The sequence below is a fragment of the Aquarana catesbeiana genome, linkage group LG04 (genome assembly GCF_042186555.1).
Source record: "Aquarana catesbeiana isolate 2022-GZ linkage group LG04, ASM4218655v1, whole genome shotgun sequence".
Taxonomy (NCBI): Eukaryota; Metazoa; Chordata; class Amphibia; order Anura; family Ranidae; genus Aquarana; species Aquarana catesbeiana.
This window is the reverse complement of record NC_133327.1, coordinates 496,737,928-496,756,849: the sequence shown is the minus strand read 5'-3', so window position 1 is coordinate 496,756,849 and position 18,922 is coordinate 496,737,928. Positions and strand designations below refer to the sequence as shown.

At 43.0% G+C, this 18,922-nt stretch overlaps 1 protein-coding gene and 1 pseudogene across 4 annotated transcripts in view; both read left to right on the top strand.

Annotated features, from left to right (window-relative positions):
* Nucleotides 1-18,922, top strand: part of CRIM1 (cysteine rich transmembrane BMP regulator 1) — a 1,688,666-nt gene that overhangs the window by 1,506,730 nt on the left and 163,014 nt on the right. The gene's annotated exons all lie outside the window — the stretch shown is intronic.
* Nucleotides 4,328-4,446, top strand: LOC141141909 (5S ribosomal RNA; annotated as a pseudogene).

Genomic DNA, 18,922 nt, shown 5'->3' with positions numbered 1-18,922 from the left:
ACAGCCCATGGTAACTAGGTAAAAGGCTACCTGGGCTGTGAATCTGAGCATGGGGGCTTGACAGGGACTTTACCAAAGGATTGTCGAGGTGAAGCCGTAGTTAAGGATTCCAGAAGTCAGAGTTAACGATGAACAGAGCCAGGGTCAGAAGCCGGGGTCAGTCTTGGAACACTGAAACTTGAAAATAAGAACACAGGAAAACAGGAACCTTTGGCAATACAAGAGACAATAAACTGACACAGCCCTCAGGGTGAGGCAGTGTTTTATACCCAGCTGATTTGATGAACTGCCTCAGCTGAACCAGGAGTAACAGGTGCTAATTGCAAAGCAAGATCCAGAGTATAACCCTCAGTGCTGCATGCAGGACAAGGCATAGCTGAAAACCAGGCTGAATAATGAACTGAGGTGTGGCTCAGAGGCAATACAGCAGGAGCAGTACACAGAAAGTCATGGGTACCTCCTTGAGCCATTTGGGGTGGGACCACGCCTGGCCATTTGCATGGCACGGTAGGAACCGTGACAATTTCATGAGGTTCATAAACCCGAACATAAAGCAGATAAGCATACAGGTAAGTATCAAAAGTGCATAACGTAAACGTTCAAGTATTTCAGGTGTAATCCAAGTACCAGGTGTTAGCATTCTAAAACCGAATGAAATCAAGACCTGAGATACCATATGTTGGAGTGCATTCAAATTGTAACAGAAGTACAGGAGAGCCAAGCAAACAGTCGAATACATCCTCAAGATATTGAAGAACACCCCTACAGAAGCAAGAATCCAAAATTTGCCTAACCTCGTACTCTTGATCATCCTCAGTGACTTTAGCCGAGGTAGGGAGAGGACGAGAGAACTTATTGAGAACTAAAGGTTTCAGAAGGGATACATGAAAGGAGTTTGAGATCTCGAGGCTTTTAGGAATCTGGAGTTTGAAACAAACAGGATTCAGCTTAGAAATTATAGTGTAAGGTCCAATGAATCTTGGGGCAAATATCAGAGAAGGAACACGGAGTCTGATGTTCCTGGTGGAAAGCCAGATTTTGCCTCTTGGCTGTAAAGGAGGCAGCTTACGCCTGCGACGGTCAGCAAAACCCTTGAGTTTGTTAGCAGCTGTCTGGAGAGAATCATGAACGTCGACCCAAATGGATTTGAATGATTCCTGAACCGTAGCCAAAGCTGGGATGTCAGGAGAACAGGTCATAGGAAAGGAGGGAGCTTAAGGCCATAAAGTTTGACTGGGGGTGGTGCTATTACAGGTCTAGGATTGTGGGTTTCCCCGAGGGTCCCCAGCTCCTGAAGGTTTGTTAATGGAACCCACCGTGAAGGGTGAAGATTGGGTCTGTAGGTTTTACCACAGAAAACCCTGCTGCGGGAAAGGTGAGTGGAGTTTTCTAAGAAAAGAGGGGGTGGTTGGTCAGAGTGAGCATCGGGGCCATGAAATGTTTGCAACTGTTTTCAACACTGCAGCCCCTGTTCAAATGCGGGAGAGTCAGCTTTCACAATCTGTAAGATTGATGGTACAATTTCTTGCTGAATGATCCACTCCATATTTATGTACTCTTAACTGAGTGTTTGGGTTCAATAAAGCCTTCTCAAAGCTGTGCATGCCTTTTCCTGTCCATTAATTGTTGGAAAAGTTTTTTGTACCTGGAGGATCACCCAGATAAGCATTATTTTCCTTTCTAAAAAGTTTTCACACTTTATTCTATGGTAGAGAAGATTCACTAAGTAGGGTATACCAGCAATTAACACTACTATATCCTTTGTGAGTAAGTTTGACTTGTCCAACAGACAGTACTCAAATACTTAGGGATCCAACGGATAAAAGGTTGGAATTCCTATTAGAAAAAGAAAAAAACACTTTTTTCTCTAGCAGGTTGAGTGTCTCAGCCTGCGCTGACAGTAATTGGTTAATCGTTGAGAGACCAGTTTAAACAGGTGTTCAAGGTTATCCTGCTCAGCAGGTCCAGGAGGCAACTTTATTTTTGCAATAGTTGCTATGACAGATTCTATCCTTTGGGCCTTGCGCCCTTCGCTAAGCGTCATGCAAGAAGCTCCTGGCTAGTCTTCCTTTTTGCGGTGAAACAGCTATCTGGGGATAGTTTGGATAATATATCCAAAGAATTTCTAGTAAAAGAAAGATACCTCTTTTTTCATTTAAGTGAAGGAGTAAATGTATTTTATTTCAAAGCTCCTTCTGTGCCAGGGGCATCAGCCTCCAGGCAGTCACAACGGCTTCTGCCGTCAGGTTCGAAAGGTAATACTCAGGGTTAACCCCAGGGACAAAAGAGGTCTTGGGGGAGGAAGCCTACAAGATACTGTAGCCTCCATATGAGGAGATGCCCCCACTTGCTCAATAGGGAGAATTCTTCTGCAGTTCTCAGGGATCTGGCAGGAGGAGTGTCAAGACGAATGGGGGACTTCCTCAATAGCTCCAAGGTACAAACCAGAGTTCCAAGAGTTTCCGTCTCCTTGTTTTCTCAGGTCATACGTTCCTAAGGATCCAGAGAAAAATAAATCTTTCAAGCATTGGACAATCTTTTGGCAAAAGGTGTTCATGGTGGCCCCCATGTAAGAGCATAGGTTGGGGTTTGGTTAAATCCAAATGGACATTCTGGATCTCAAAAAATCTAAAATTCAATTCCTGAATATAATCTCTCTTTTTTGCATAAAAAATAAGTAATACAGCGCTGCGTAAAGAAGGAAGTAAATAGCAGCCAACACGCCTATAGACCCAAGTATTAAAGAAATATACAAAAAAGTGTAGTGCTATAAACTTGAAAAATGAGTGAATAGTGATGACGGCTCTTTAGCAGAAACACGTTGGGTGGACCCTTCACAATTATCGCTATTCAAATCTGTGTTTTTGATGATCTTCTAAGATGTGAGTCTATTTTTCACAGTTTTTAATAAATCAGTGTTTATGTTATTACGCTATGTGAGTCCTTTGTCCATTTCTCGCATGGTATATGAAAATGCGTTTGTGGCCTTCTATTGGAATACTATTGTCTATGCTGTGTGGATAACTGTGGAAGAACTGAAGATACTGAATTGCCATCTTGGTTCGGAAGTCACTGCGGATACCTGAGAAGATGCACTATTCTGACCAGTTGGTCTCTAAGCCTTTTTGACTTGGATGACGTAAGTCCTCTCAAGTCAACAACATCTGGTAAGCCTCTCGATGTCTTCGGTGACTGTTCCTGTCTTCGGTGACGGCTTCTGAACTACCATCAGCTTTCCTGTCCACTTTTGTTATCTCTACTTACCTATTTGATCCAATTGATCCCTCAGCTTCTTAGGTCTTGCCTGGGCATTTGCCCTTGGCAAGTCCCCAAAGACCCATAAATTTGGTGGACTTTTGTTATATGAGTTCTGAGTGGTGTCAACCCCTTCTGAACTTTTCTTGGACTTTGTTGTTTTTTGTTTTTATTTGATTTAAGCTTTGTTCACATTATTTACATATTACACATAGTGTATTATATTTGGCTCATACTAATGCTACACAGTGTTTCTTTCACACTTTTTTCATTTTGTTCATAGTCTTTACAACTGTATTTGTACTACATATAGTGCATCATAGTTTTTTTTAATTTTTTGATAACACTTAATTGTTATATACCTGAGTTGTGTTGAAAAAACTATTCACTCAATTTTTCAAGTTTATAGCGCTACACTTTTTTGTATATCTCTTTTTTGAATGAGGTCAATCCAATCTGTTATCTCCATCCTACAAGGAGAACTTGAGGCGTCAATCGACGCCAAAGATGCATATCTCCATATGCCTATTTCCTCGCTCACTCGTAATATCTACTTTCAAAGTGGAAAATCTTCATTTTCAGTGTGTAGCTCTGCTTTCCGATCTAGCTGCTGCACCTCAAGTACAAAGGTTCTGGCTCCTCTTCTAGCCAGTTTGAGGGCCCAAGGTATAACGGCTATGGTTTACCTAGTCTACCTATTTTTGATAGACCAGTCAGTAGCCCACTTAGACCAAAGTATGGTCACCACATTCGACTACCTGGAATATCTAGGTCGGATTCTCAACCTAGGAGGAATCTTCTTTAAAATCATGAAGAAAATACTTGGGTCTGATCATAGGTACACCCAGAAAAGGGTATTCGTACACCAGGCAAAGATCAGCGCCATAAAGGAACTGATTTAGGTAGTCGAAGCAAGATGAATTTGCTTTGCATGAGGTTGTTGGGAAAGATGGTGGCTTCATTGGAAGCTGTTTCTTATGCTCAGTTTCATTCTAGACTGCTGCAAAACAGTATCCTATCAGCTAGAAACAAAGGGTTCGAACTCTACATTCCCAATGTGTCTGACTCCAAAGCCTACGGCCACATCACCCTGATAGCGCCCGATCTCGTCTGATCTTGGAGGCTAAGCAGGGTCGGGCCTGGTTAGTACCCGGATGAAAGAACACCTGGAAATACCAGGTGCTGTAGGCTGGGTGCGCCAGAGCCTCAGTTTATGGTTAATATCCAAAATTCTGCAAAGGGGAAAATCCTTCCTTCAGTTACCTGGGAAATAGTAACAACATATGCCAACCTTTTTTTGTTTAGGTTGGGGGACAGTCCTGAAAGAGGCAGCTGTCCAAGAGAAGTGGCCCAGATCAGAAATGGCCTTACCCATTAACATTTTAGAAATTCAGGCAGAGCACTTGGTCCTGAGGGCCTGAATGTTCAGTTTAAGGTATTGTCCTGCCAGGATTCAATCCGTCTATGCCACAGCAATGGCCTATATTAATCACCAAGGGGGCACAAGAAGTTGTGCGGCCCAGAGAAAGGTGAATCTTATCCTATCTTGGGCAGAAAACAATGTACTTTGCCTATCCGCAGTCTTCATTCTAGGAATAGAAAATTGGCAGGTGGACTACTTTAGTCACCAGCAGTCGTTCCCGTGTGAATGGTTCCTTCACCCCGATATCTTCCTGTCAAGGATGGGGGATCCCCGACATAGATCTGTTTGTGTCCAGGTTCAACAAAGAAATTGACAACTTTGTGTCAAGAACAAAGGATCCGCTAGCATGCGGAACAGATGCCTTGCTATTTCCATGGAATAGGTTCTCACCGATTTGTGCATTTCCTCCTATTCTGCCTGCATTCACGACTTCTTCACAGGATAAAGCAGGAAGGGAAGTCATTGATTCTTGTGACCCCTAGCGGGGTCCAGGAAATCTTGGTATGCAGAGATCGTAGAGAGGGCAGCAGGGGACCCATGGATCCTACCTTCACGGCTAGACCTTCTTTCGCAAGGTCCGGAGTTCCATCCTACTTTACAAACGCTAAATTTAATGGTTTGGCTATTGAGATCCGCACTCTGAAGAAACGTGGGCTGTCAGGTTCGGTAGTTTTCTACCTTGGTTAATGCAAGGGAGCCGGACTCCATGGCGATATATTATGGAGTCTGGGAAACATATGTCTCCTGGTGTGTAAGCAGGAGCTGCACCCCAGTCAAGGTAGAGTCCTTGACTTTTCTGCAGATGGGGTGAGAGATAAAGCTGGCCTTGATTGCTTTCTAAGGACAGATCTTGGCCTTATCAGTATTATTTCAACGACCACTTGCTTCGCATTCTTTGGTCCAAAACTTTATTCAGGGTGTAACGCGGCTTAATCTCCGGTTAGGTAGCCCCTGGAGCCTTGGGACTTGAATTTAGTTTTGTCGACATTACAAAATAGCTTTTTTGGGGCCAATACGACATATTCCCTTTTTTGACAAGGAAACTATTTTTTCTGGTAACCATATCTGCTGCAAGAAGGGTATCAGTATTGGCTGCTCTTTCTTGTAAAGAGCCATATTTTTATTGTTCACAAGGATAAGGTAGTATTTCGTCCTCATCTTAACTTTTTACCAAAGGTAGTATCAGGTTTTTATCTAAACCAGGATATTGTTCTACCTTCATTTTTCCAGAACCCTGTTCTTTGGAAGAAAAATCACTACATTCTCTTGATGTGGTGAGAGCAGTCAATGTCTACTTAAAGGCGATTGCACAGATTTGGAAAACGGATGTTTTGTTCGTGTTGCCTGAAGGTCCTACAAGAGGACAGGCTGCATCGAAATCTACCATTTCTAAATGGATTTGACAAGTAATCGTTCAAGCTTATGGTTTAGTAGTTCTACCCTCTCAAATCAAAACGCATTCCTCTAGGGCTGTTAGTGTCTTGTGGGCAGTACAACTAGCGTGTATTCTACATAGCTTTACAGTGTCCTATTCCCCAAAGAAAAAGGAGAAATATATAATAATATAATATAAAACAAATGTGAATAAAATAGCAATTGAATGAATATCTCTGTGCGGATGTACTAGGACTAATAAATCCTCCACAAGAAAATGTGTTTAAAAATAGATAATTCCATTCGTGATTTAAAGTGCTTCTGTGCAAAAAACTTTATACATTAAAGATTAAAATTAAAAATACAAGTGTAGTCCCAAACTTTTAAATATCCAAAATTAAAGTGCTACTGTGCTGGTGAAAAACAATATTGTGTTGGTATTTTCACTTTGCAAATGTGATCACAGCATGCGTGCTTTATCCCTGCTCTTATTATGGCTGCATTCACCGGAACTTCTCCCCCCTCTTGGGGTATGGAGCATTCACAGTATCTGCCACTGTGCAGCACTCTGGAAGCTGGATAGTCCCCGATGTGTTAATATTTTCCACTCTTGCCCCATAAGTCATATAAGGTATAGGAGAAAAGGATTCCAATAGTGTGATATTGTTTCAACTATTTTGTTACTCATTTAAAAGCCAAGATTGCGATCACTTGACCAGCCAGCTCTTTCCTTGCTGTGATCACCTTTGCAAAGTGATGTTTTTTGCACAGAAGCACTTTAAATCATGAATGGAATTATCTTTTTTTAAACACATTTTCTTGTGGAGGATTTATTAGTCCTAGTACATCCGCACAGAGATATTCATTCAATTGGTATTTTATTCACATTTGTTTGATATTATATTATTATATATTTCTCCTTTTTCTTTGGGGAATAGGACACTGTAAAGCTATGTAGAATACACGCTAGTTATACTATCACTTGTATATTCACTAACTAATTCATTTATTTTGGTAACTTTAAACACGGATCTAGAACAGCGCCATATCTACTTTATTTTCTTTTCAACCTTGTACTCCACCTACTGGTAGTAATTAGTAGAGGCAGCAGTTCTTTTTTTCTTTTTTGCTTTTTGGATAGTAATTACTTCCTTTGCGCGGAATCATTCACATTTTCTGCATTCTTGTGGGCAGTGCATCTCCAAGCCTCCATGGCTCAATTCTGCAAGGCTGCAACTTGGTCTTAAATTCATACATTTACCAGATTCTATCTGGTGGATGTAAAAAGACATGATGATGTCGCCTTTGGGAGCAGTGTACTGCAGGCAGCAGTATAAATCCTCTGATCTCATGGTGCCCTAATTGGTTGTGTCTCCCTCCCCTCAGTTGGCATTGCTCTGGGGCATCCCACATAATAATTACTATGGCTCTGTATCCCATGATGCATGATTAAAGAAAATAGGATTTTTATAACAGCTTACCTGTAAAATCCTTTTCTTTTGAAGTACATCACGGGACACAGAGGTCTCGCCCCTCTTTCTAGTATACACTTGTACTGATTTGCTACAAAACTGAGATACTCCCAGTAGTGGGAGGGGTTATATAGGGAGGCAACTTCCTGTTTAGGGTGTGCCAGTGTCCAGCACCTGAAGGTGGACTATAACCCACATAGTAATTACTATGGCTCTGTGTCTCGTGATGTACTTCTAAAAAAAAGCATTTTACAGGTAAGCTGTTATAAAAATCCTATTATTATGAGAGAATTCTGCCCACGGGAGTAGCGAGGACCAATCATCATGATGAGCCGAGACTAAGGTACAGAGAAAGACCTCTAACTCCTAATTAACCCTCTTCATCTGTCCAATGGATTGAGGATGGTAAGAAGAGATAAAATCCAAGGTAATGTTGAGGGATTTGCAAAAGGCTCTCCAAAAGCGAGAGGTGAACTGAACACCCCTGTCAGAAACAATATGGGAAGGAACTCCATGGAGGCAAAAAATTTCTCAAACAAAAATGGGAATCAAGGCAGGAGGAGAAGGGAGACCAGGAAGAGGAACAAAATGAGCCATCTTGGAGAATCGCTCAGTTACCATCCAAATGACCGTATTATTCTCAGAAGGTGGAAGATCGATGATAAAGTCCATGGCAATGTGAAACCAGGGCTCCTTAGGAATGGGCAAAGACATGAGAAGACCAGCGGGAGCTTGCATGGCAGATTTAGAATGGGCACAGACATGACAAGCCTTAACATAGTCTTTAACATCAGAACGAAGAGTAGGCCACCAGTAGTGGCGGCTGATGAGAAAGAAAGATCGGCCCCAGCATGACCTGCTACCTTGGAATCGTGATCCCAATGGATTTTAGTTCTTAACTCAGTTGGAACGAAGGTTTTTCCAGGAGGAATTTTTGAGTCCAGGGTGGAATGGGCAAGAATTCACGAGGTAAGAATGATCGACTCCCAGACTGGCCCCTCTGTGGGGAGGAAGAGCCAGGGCCCAGCAGCAGCTCTGGAGAGAGAGCATGCAGTGAAGACATGGTCACTTTAGAAGCCCTCGGTATGGGCCCAAAAAAGGGCAGGGAGAGGAAGAGGGGGATTGGATGGGGGAGGGCGGAGAGATTGGAGTGAATGCGAGTGGATTTGAATGCATGATTGGGAGTATGAAGGTGGGTGAGGGGTTGAGAGGAAGTTACATCTTTAATTTAAATGTAATGCAGGAAGGGGAAGATCCACAAAGTTATGATTTTTTGATATTGCACCTGAACAAAAGAAATAGGGAAACTCACTTTAGGTCATAAATAGGAGGAATAGGGTTAGGATTACTTGTAAAGGGGTAGCAGAAAAAAAGAGGAAAATGACAGTTACTAGAGAAAGGAGAGAAAAGTTTCTGAGGCAAACCAGAAGGCTAAAGATATGTCCTTGGAATGTTTGGGGGATGAGGGATCCGTCTAAGAGATTGGCAATTTTCTCTTTGCCCGATGTAAGGTCAAAATACTCTGCTTGCAGGAGACACACCTCGAGAAAGATACAATTTGCACTTTGAAGCGCAGGAACTACCAGGGTGAAAACCCCTCTGTTCACACCTCCTATTCGAGGGGGGTGAGTATTTTGGTAGATTTGGGGGTGGCTTTCTCCTGCAGGCTGAGTAAGATAGATGAGCATGGACGATTCTTTTTTTTCGGTAGAGGACAGGGTGTGCATACTGGCTAACGTTTATATCCCCCCGCCATTTGGCATAGAGATTCTGAATGAATGAAGTTTATCAAGGACAAACCAGAAGTACCTGTTAGTGGCAGGTGATTTTAATATGACTATGGATAAAGAGTTTGGACAGGTTTTCACCTGGAGCACTGCTGGGCATTATACCTAGCAGCCCACTCCTCCAATTTTGTGGGGAGACAGGGTTGGTGGATATTTGGAGAAAGTGGAATCCGGAGGCAAGACAGTACTCCTGTTACTCAAAGACACACACTACATTATCCAGAATCGACCTTGTGTTATGCAATAAAGAGGCTTTGAATATGATAGAGGAGGTAAATTATGAACCAAAAGGTCTTTCAGACCACTCACCTGTGTTTTTTCAATAAAAATGGGGAATAGTTATAGTAGGAGTGAATGGAAAATAAACCCCTTTTCGCTGAAGCTGATGGAGGATTCAGAAAAAATAGCAGCCAGCCTAGAGGAGTTTGTAGAAGTAAATTTGCAGTCAGCTCCATTGGAAGTTATCTGGGATACCCTGAAGGCGTTCCTTCAGGGCGTGCTGATACAGCAAATCTCATATATCAAGAAACAAACAAGGGCAAAAGAGATCAAAGCTGGGGAGAGAGTGAGAGTGGTGGAAGCACGGTACGTGGAGGACCCGACGCTAGAAAGCCATAGGGAATGGTCGGAGAAACAGGAAGAATATAAGAAAGGCAGAAAATAAGAGGCTATTTAAAAAACAAAGCTTTTTTGGGGAGGGAGAACGAGTGCGACAAATCCTGGCTCTAATAGTTAAGGCAAATTCACCCTCATCTATCATACTGGCCATTTTAGTTGAGGGGGCAGAATCACCGGGTCTGTATCAGAAATAGTGAATGCATTTAAAAATTATTAAAAAAAACCTGTACAGTACATCACAGGCAAATGTAGAGTGAGAGATGTGCGATTTTTTTAGAAGGTTGAGGATCCCATCACTCTCCAAAAGAGGATAGAGAGGGACTGGAGGCCCCAATAACAATAGAAGAGCTACAAAGTGCCACAGCAGCCATGGCAAACCAGAAAGCCCCAGGACCAGACGGCCTGCCAATAGAAATATACAAACGGTTTGGGGCATATTGCTTCCAAAACTACTGGAAGTACTGAATTGGGTGGCCAGGGAGGGTAAACTACCTCCATCTTTGACAGAAGCAACAATTATTGCATTGCCAAAGGAGGGGAAGAATCAACTTGAAGTAGCATCGTATAGGCCAGTGTTTCTCAACTCCAGTCCTCAAGGCGCCCCAACAGGTCATGTTTTCAGGCTCACCATTGTTTTGCACAGGTGATTTGATCAGTTTCACTGCCTTAGTAATTACCACAGCTGTTTCATCTGAGGGAAATCCTGAAAACACGACCTGTTGGTGCGCCTTGAGGACTGGAGTTGAGAAACACTGGTATAGGCCAAAATCCCTGTTATGTTCAGACGTAAAAATTTTAGCAAAGGTGTTAGCGGCAAGGGTAAAAAAAATAATTTAAAACGTATACATCTGGATCCAACCGGATTTATACCGGATAGAGCTGCAAGTATGAATATAAGGCAAATATAAACCACCACTTACCAACGGAAAATGAGGGGACAAGGGCTATCTTGTCACTGGACGCGGTTAAGGCCTTTGACAGGCTCGAATGGCACTATCTCTAGCAAGTATTAGTGGAATTTCAATTTGGCCCTAATTTTGTTAAATGGATTAGAATATTATATGAGGGCCAAAGTGAGAATAAATGGAGAGTCCTGCGAGTGGTTCCAGTTGGCCTGGGGGAAGAGACAGGGGAGCCCATTATCACCCCTGCTCTTCGCCCTCGCAATAGAGCCACTGGCCATTGCTTTAAGATCCTCCCTGAATGTACAGGGATTCAGGAGGGCAACAGTAGAAGAGAAGGTCGCCTTATGCGTGGACGACGTGTTGCTGTTTCTGAGGGATAAGCAGACCTCCCTGGGAGCAGCAATGAATATAGTTAGAGACTTTGGGCAACTTTCCGAGTTGGTAATTAGTTGGGAAAAATCTGTACTTTTGTCAATAGATACTCTTAGAGAGCCCCTGCCACAACAGATACCTCAAGTAAGGGTAGCAAACCAAATTAAGTACTTGGGTATTAATATAACAAGAGACCCGAGACAATATATAGCTAGCAATCTGGTCCCACCTATGGCAAAATTAAAACAGAAATGCAGGGTTTGGAGCCAGCTTCCTCTCTCGGTGGCTGGCCGTTGCAATTTAATTAAAATGGTTTGAATGCCACAGATATTGTACCTGTTGCATAACTCCCAAGTTTGGGTTCCAGAGCTCTGGTTCAAAAAAATTTATATTTTTTTTAGAGAGCTGATTTGGAAAAACGGTTTTGGCCAGAATCCGCCTGCAAATGTTGCAGCTACCAAGAGAGGATAAAGGGCTAGCATTACCACGCCCGAGAAATTATTTCTTGGTGGCACAAATGTAGCATATGAGAGGAAGTAACCTGCCAGTAGGGGGGAGGTAAGAGGGGGACTGGCATTGGTAGACACTAGTCATGATACAGTAGTGGAGGCATTTGAGGTGGACTCTTTTTTTCTCCAGGTTGTCCTACAGTACAACTGATGGTAAAGAGCTGGGAAAACGTTAAGGCCCTGCTGGGCTATAATGGATTTTCTGAATTTTTCCCCTTATGGGATAATAAAAACTTAAAGGAACTTAAAGTGATGGGGAAAATTGAGGAATGGGAACAAAGTGGTATTTATTGTTTGGAATAACTGTATAGAGCAGGTAAACTGAAATCATTCCAAAAGATAAGGGAAGGAATATGCTGTCCCAAACCAGTCTTTTTACAGGTACCTGCAGGTCAGACATGCCCTGGACACACAGTTTAGAGGGGAGACATTAGAGTGAGACGCCCTCTCTCCGAAAGGTGGTTACTGCTCGGATCTCCAAGGGGCTGATTTCTGACATATACGGATGTATAAGCAAGGCAGAACTGGGCGGGGTGCTGGACTCCCTAATAGGGGTAAATGGGAGGAGGATATTGGACAAATAACTGAGGAGCAATGGAGTCGAATACTGACATTGGGGCCCAGGGTCTCATTATCACCCTCACAGATTGTATCCCACTTTTTTTGGTACACAGATCATACTACACGCCCCTGAAATTGTTTGTTTGGAAGAAGACTAGATGCGAAATGCCCAAGGTGCGGGGGTCTAAAGGGAGATTTGGTGCATATGGTCTGGAGATGCCCCAAATTATTCAGATATTGGAGGGAAAGAGTTAATAAAATAAATTCTGTATTTGGGACATCTCTAGACAGAGGCCAAGTAATGTGTTTTGGGGCTTATAGAGAGGAATGGTTTTTCAGGAGACATACAGACCGCAATAACTAGATGTCTGTTTCAAGCAAGAAAACTGATTGCACAGAAGTGGCAAGCAAAAATCCACCCGACGGTGGAAGAATGGATGAATGTTATGAACGATACGATATGGAAGGAAAAATGTACATATAGTAAGAGGGGAAATATTAAGAAATATGAGAGATTGTGGAAATTATGGTTAGAGGTGGAGTAATCCCAGTTATAATAAAAGTCCACATGCGGCGCTAAAATCTGAAATAGATCCAAGAAGGGAGAGTTGATACACCTGTCACCAGCTTCAATGTGTAAAAAACAGCACACGGCACCACGTCCAATCTGCTTACCAGACAGCTGAAAAAAGCAGGCATGTAAACCAAGATCACATCTCCAATCTTCAACTTTAAATGAGATCCAAACCGGGGTTGTGGCTAATCATCAGGTTTTTTTTCACACAGTGTAAACTTCTTTTAGGCTCTCATACAAGACGTATAACAGTCACCAAGACAGCCAGCGATACCCACTGGTGTAGTAAGATATACTACAATCCAGGTCCCTTACTACTGCTGATCTACCTCTGCAAACTCGCCTTAGTTCCCCTGCCTTCCTCTTCAGATGATGTCAATCTGCTGGATCCCAAGAGGACCCTGCCAATGGACAGCCAAAAGAGGTGTCCATGTCACGTAGGCAGTGTGCAGGAGAGGGAGTGGGGAGATGGGGAGGGAGAGGTGGAGGAGGGGGTGGGACAGGGGAAAAATGTATTTTTGTACTGTTGTGTAAGATGGAAAAAATTCTCAAAAAAATATTTGATAAAAAAAAAGAATGATCGACTCAGGTTCAGAAGTGGGCTCCTAATCCTGAATGTCAAATGACTTAGAGAGTGCATCAGCCTAACTGTTGCAGAAACCAGGTTTTTGCGTAATAGAGGAATTAAAACAGAAAATAAGACTCCACCTGGCCTGTCTGGGATTCTGTAAGTATTGCAGATTTTTATGGTCAGTGAAAATTGTTATGGAGTGCGGGGGGACCCTCCAAGAGATGACGCCACTCCTCCAATGCCAATTTAATCGCAAGAAGTTCCCGATCACCAATAGCATAATTTTTCTCTGCTTGAGGAATTTTTTTGCGAAAAACACACATGGTTGATTTTTTCCCTCAAAGGATTCAAGAAGGGCTGCTCCCACCTCAGTCGAGGAAGCATCCACTTCAATAAAAAATGGATCCCAGGGTTAGGTCGCCTTAACAAAGGTCCAGAAGCAAAGGCCTGTTTCAAGTCATGAAACGCAGACACGGCTTCAGGAGGCCACTCCTTGGCATTCGCACCCTTCTTGGTCTCCTTCTTGAGTTAATAGTTGCACCAATGAAAGAGTAATTCCTAATGAACTGCCTGTAATAATTAATGAACCCAAAAAAGAGCCGTGTGGCCTTGAGGCTGGCAGGAAGAGGTCAGTTGGTAATGGCCAAGACCTTTCCAGGATCCATACGAAGACCCAAACTAGAGAGAAAGCATCCCAAAAATAGAACCTCAGAGCATTCAAAAGAACATTTCTCCAGCTTGGCATACAGATTATTTTCATTAAGGCGCTGAAGTACAATCCGGACATGGTTCCTGTGAACAAGCAGATTTTTTGAAAAGATTAGAATGTCATCCAGATGACAACAAATTGATAAAGCAGATCCTGGAAGATTACGTTGACAAAGTTTTGGAACACAGCCATGGCATAACCAAGTATTCATAATGCCCATCTCTAGTGTTAAACACTGTTTTACATTCATCACTCTCCCGTATCTGGATCAGATTGTATGCACCCCTAAGATCAAACTTGGTGAAAATGGAGGCACCTTTATAACTGTCAAATAGTTTCGATAGTAAATAAGGGGCATCGATTTTTGATAGTCTCGATTGTTAATGCAGGGTCTTAAGGTCCCATCAGTCTTGGCTATAAAAAAGGACCCTGCTCCCGCAGGGGTTGAGGATTTCCAAATTAATCCTTTCTTTAGATTTTCCGCAACATACTCAGACATAGCCTGGGTCTCTGGAATGGACAAGGGTAGGTCCAGACCCTGGGCAGGGTTGCTCAGGGAACAAGGTCAATGGCACAGTCAAAGGCCTGTGAGGAGGAAGTACCTCAGCTGATTTTTTGCAGAATATATCCCGGAACTCGCTTTATGCAGCAGGAAGAGCAGAAGATACTAATGCGGCTACAGAAAGCCTCTCCTTTTGGGGTAAGCTTGAGTAGGCAGGATGAAAAACAAGAGGGACCCCAAGCCAGGATCTGCCCAATTATCCAGTCAATATGTGGAGAATGAAGCTGTACCCAAGGAAGGCCCAATACAATGGGGTTTGAGGCCTTAGGTAGAACGAGAAAGGATATCAATTCCTGGTGGAGTACCCCTACAGACATCTTGACAGAGAAGGTCTGGAAGCTTTCTAAAACTGAGACACAGACCTGAGAGGTAAGCAGAGTCATAGCATAAAACATTACTGCAGATTCATAACACATACGATGTCTGGCATCGCACTGTGAACCCAGCCTAAGTTAGGACTGAACAACATTGTCACCCTGACAAGGACATAGTAGAACATTTCCAACTGAGACACAAACTGCAATAAAAAGCTGTTTGGAGTTATAGCCCTCTTTCTCTTTCTAAAGCTGGCTGCACACTATACAATTTTTGTACAATTTTCTTGTACAACTTTCCTTTAGATTTACCAAAACCATATAATATGAGGTCAAACATAAACACTTTTAATTTGTATGCAATCAGGCAGGCCCTTGCACCACATAGTTAAAGGTAAATCGAAAGAAGATACACACAAGACAATGCATGTTGCTAAGTTATAAGCGATAACCATATTGCAAGTGTATCGGGTTTACAATTTTGTTTATATTTTCATTTTTTTTTTATTTTAAACTTTATTTACTTTTATTATAATATGGTAGACCTCAGTTTGACCTGGTTTCCTGGTCAATATTTGTTAATTATTGGCACATGCTAATGATCTGCATTGTAAAGTGTATAAATTGTGCAAAAGCATAAAAATATTCACTCTGATTCTAGTCTGAATAGTCTCTAATGCACGTGTCATACTTGCTTATTTATAATAACATATTTCATGTAAAAAATATATTGAAAAAAAAAATGATGAAAAGGAAGAGATGTTTACTTCTAAGCAACTGGTCAGAAAAACATGCACTACATCCATGCTGGGATCTCAGCTGCAACACCTTAAATTTTCTTGACTTTTTTTAATAGAGAACTTTCATTACAGTTCATTAGAATGATAATATAAAGCTCTGTGCAAAAGTTTTAGGCAGGTGTAAAGAAATGCTGTAAAGTCAGATTGCTGGGGGGCGTGGCCGAGCGAGGCATGTAAGAGGACGTGCAGCTGTTTGCTCCACCGAATATCCTGGAGAATCCGAGCCATAGCACCACCATCCTGCAACCTACAGCCTTGGGACAGACACCGCTGAACTCCGGAATCTACTGAACAAAAAGCCAGTATTATTTTTGTGCCCCATAACGTCTAGACGCGGACAGGGCCCCCCGAATCTCGCCGGACATCCCGGTCCAAGATGTCGGCCTCCCGCCCTGCTCTGCTAAGGAAGCGACCCAGCGCCTCTTCTCTAAATGGGGGAAAGACACTCCATCTACCCCAGGGCCTAGCGGACATGATCCGGAGGAGGATAACACGGATCTGGATGACACTCCCCTGATCCTGCTCTGCCCCATGTCCCACAGCCCCACACAACTATCCAATATGGCGGCGCCCAGCATACAGAGAAGTAATGACAATACTGAGCCAAAACTCAGAGATAAACTGGCTGTGGTCACTGTCTGTAACTCCTCTATTACTAACCTAGGAGGGGAGGTGAAAAGCATGAAAATGGAAATATCATTTGTGCGGCAGGCTATGCAAAAGTTGTGTGAATGCACCTCTGCAGTGGAAGAGGGAGTATTAACACGCTGGAGGATGAATGGCAGCCATTACAGAGGGATGTTAAATATACTTACTACATGGCGGCTGCCAATGCATCTAGGTTGGAGGACATGGAGAACCGCCTCCGCAGAAATAACGTATGCGCGGTAGGCAGATGGCAAGAATCGTGTGGCGTTCATCGAAGCATGGTTAGCTGACATGTTTGGGAAAGACTCTTTTTCATCTATGTTCACAGTTGAGAGAGCCCATAGGGTCCCAACGCGCCCACCACCACAGGGTGCACCCCCGAGACCCTTCCTGTTCCGTCTGCTCAATTACAGAGACAGGGACACCATACTGTCTAAAGCCAGGGTTACTCCTTCTCTCAAAGTGGATGATACAAAAATCTTGCTGTTCCCTGATTTTTCGGCGGAAGTAAAAAAGGCAAAGGGCGAAATTCCTGGATATCAAGAAAAGACGGCGGGCAGTGAATGTTCAATATTTTATGCTATACCCGGCAAAATTGAAGGTACTCGCCAATGGATCATCTCACTTTTTTGACAGTCCTACTTCTGCCATGCACTGGCTGGACAGGGATGAATGTAATCTGGAGCAGCGCCAGCCTGAAGGTTGAGAACAAAAAATTATTTTTATCGGTGCAAAGCACATGATATGTACTGTGCGGTGGGGCAGGTTACATCTGTTTGATCTTACGATCTATTGGCCCCACTCTGCACTACACGGCTAATCTACTACGTTCTGGGACATATATTAAGTGATCAAGTTTGACACTAGTTATCTGGTCTATTTACCTCTCTGGCTACGTTATTGCCCCCCAGCAACCTGGTCCTGAGCGGACTTATCCCCCCCTCATGTTGAGGGGGCATCCTATGATTACTTGGGTCCTGTTGACCCGGAACTATGATTTTGGTTCTCTTTTTTTGTTCTTTTACAATTTTTCTTTCAACAGTTTTACTTTACTTTTTCTTTTCATTTTTTTTCTACAAATGAGTCTGAAATGGGTAAATCCCATGGTTGTCTGTTCTTCAATTTAACACTAGAGGGAGCACCAAATGTGCTATTACTGCTGTTTATATTGCCATACTACATTATGGGCCTAACCTTACAATACAGAGGACAAACCAATAATACTCCCCCATATTCTGCCTCTATGTACTATGCCTTCCAACTCTAATAAGGGACTGCTCTTCCTCTTATGGAATGTGAGGGGCTTGAGTGATGGGACAAAGCAAGGGGCAATGTTTCATTATTAATCTAGAATGAAACCACGGGTCGTGTGTCTCCAGGAGACACACTTACAACCGGACTCTGTCCACCTGCTTAAATCTTGTAAATTTCCGGTACAATTTCACTCCACGTACTCCTCTTTTTCTAGGGGAGTAGGTGTGCTGATTGCTAAGAATATCTCTTTTCATTGTATGGAGAAGCAGATTGACAGAGGGTAAATTTGTGTTCCTGTTGTGCAGCCTGGGGGGCTTCAGATGTATTGTTGCAACAATGTATATTCCTCCACCCTTTAATTCAGATCCCCTGAAGAAATTGGCGCAGTTTATTGCATTGCACCCCGGGACCCCCATTTTAGCTCTGGGTGACTTCAATAATATTATTGACCCACAACTGGTCAGGCTATCCACCCGCCCTGGAGCTTTAATATCTGAGCTGGGTCTGCGAGACATCTGGAGAGTAACAGGGATGTACAATGCTACTCCTGCCACTCTGCTTCCCATGGAGGCCTCCCTAGAAGAGACAAGGGTATAGGAAATGATATGCTGCTCCCACATGTTTTAGATGCGGCCTATGAACCCCGCCTCCTCTCAGATAACTCTCCATTTTGGATGCGGGTGGATACTGCAGCTCCACCTGTCAGACCAATGTGGAGCGTTAATCCGTTATGGTTAACCTTACTCCCCACCCCAGACCCCATCCCTGGCGAGCTGAAGGAATTTCTGATGTTTAATAAACAATCTTCTAGTGGGGCAGTAGTATGGGATGCTATAAAAGCATTCTTATGGGATCTCCTCATACGGGAGATATCTGGTATAAAAAAAAGATTTAAAGAATGGGAGGGCACGGTCCGCCTTGAGTTACGACGTAGAGAGATGGCTCTGGTAGCGGATTCTACTCCAGCCAACCAAAATAGCTGGACTGAGGCCCAATCATTATATAACAGGGTGGTATTGTCAACAGCTGAAAAAAAAGATATTTCCTTCAACATAACTATTCTGAGGAAGGAGAGAATACAGGTCACTTATTGGCTATGGTCGCTAAGGCGCAGCAGGAATCCACCTCCATTACTGAGATTAATAAACTTAATGGTGAGGTTAGCACTTCTACTACTGACATTTTGGATACATTTTAGCAATTCTGTGCAGACT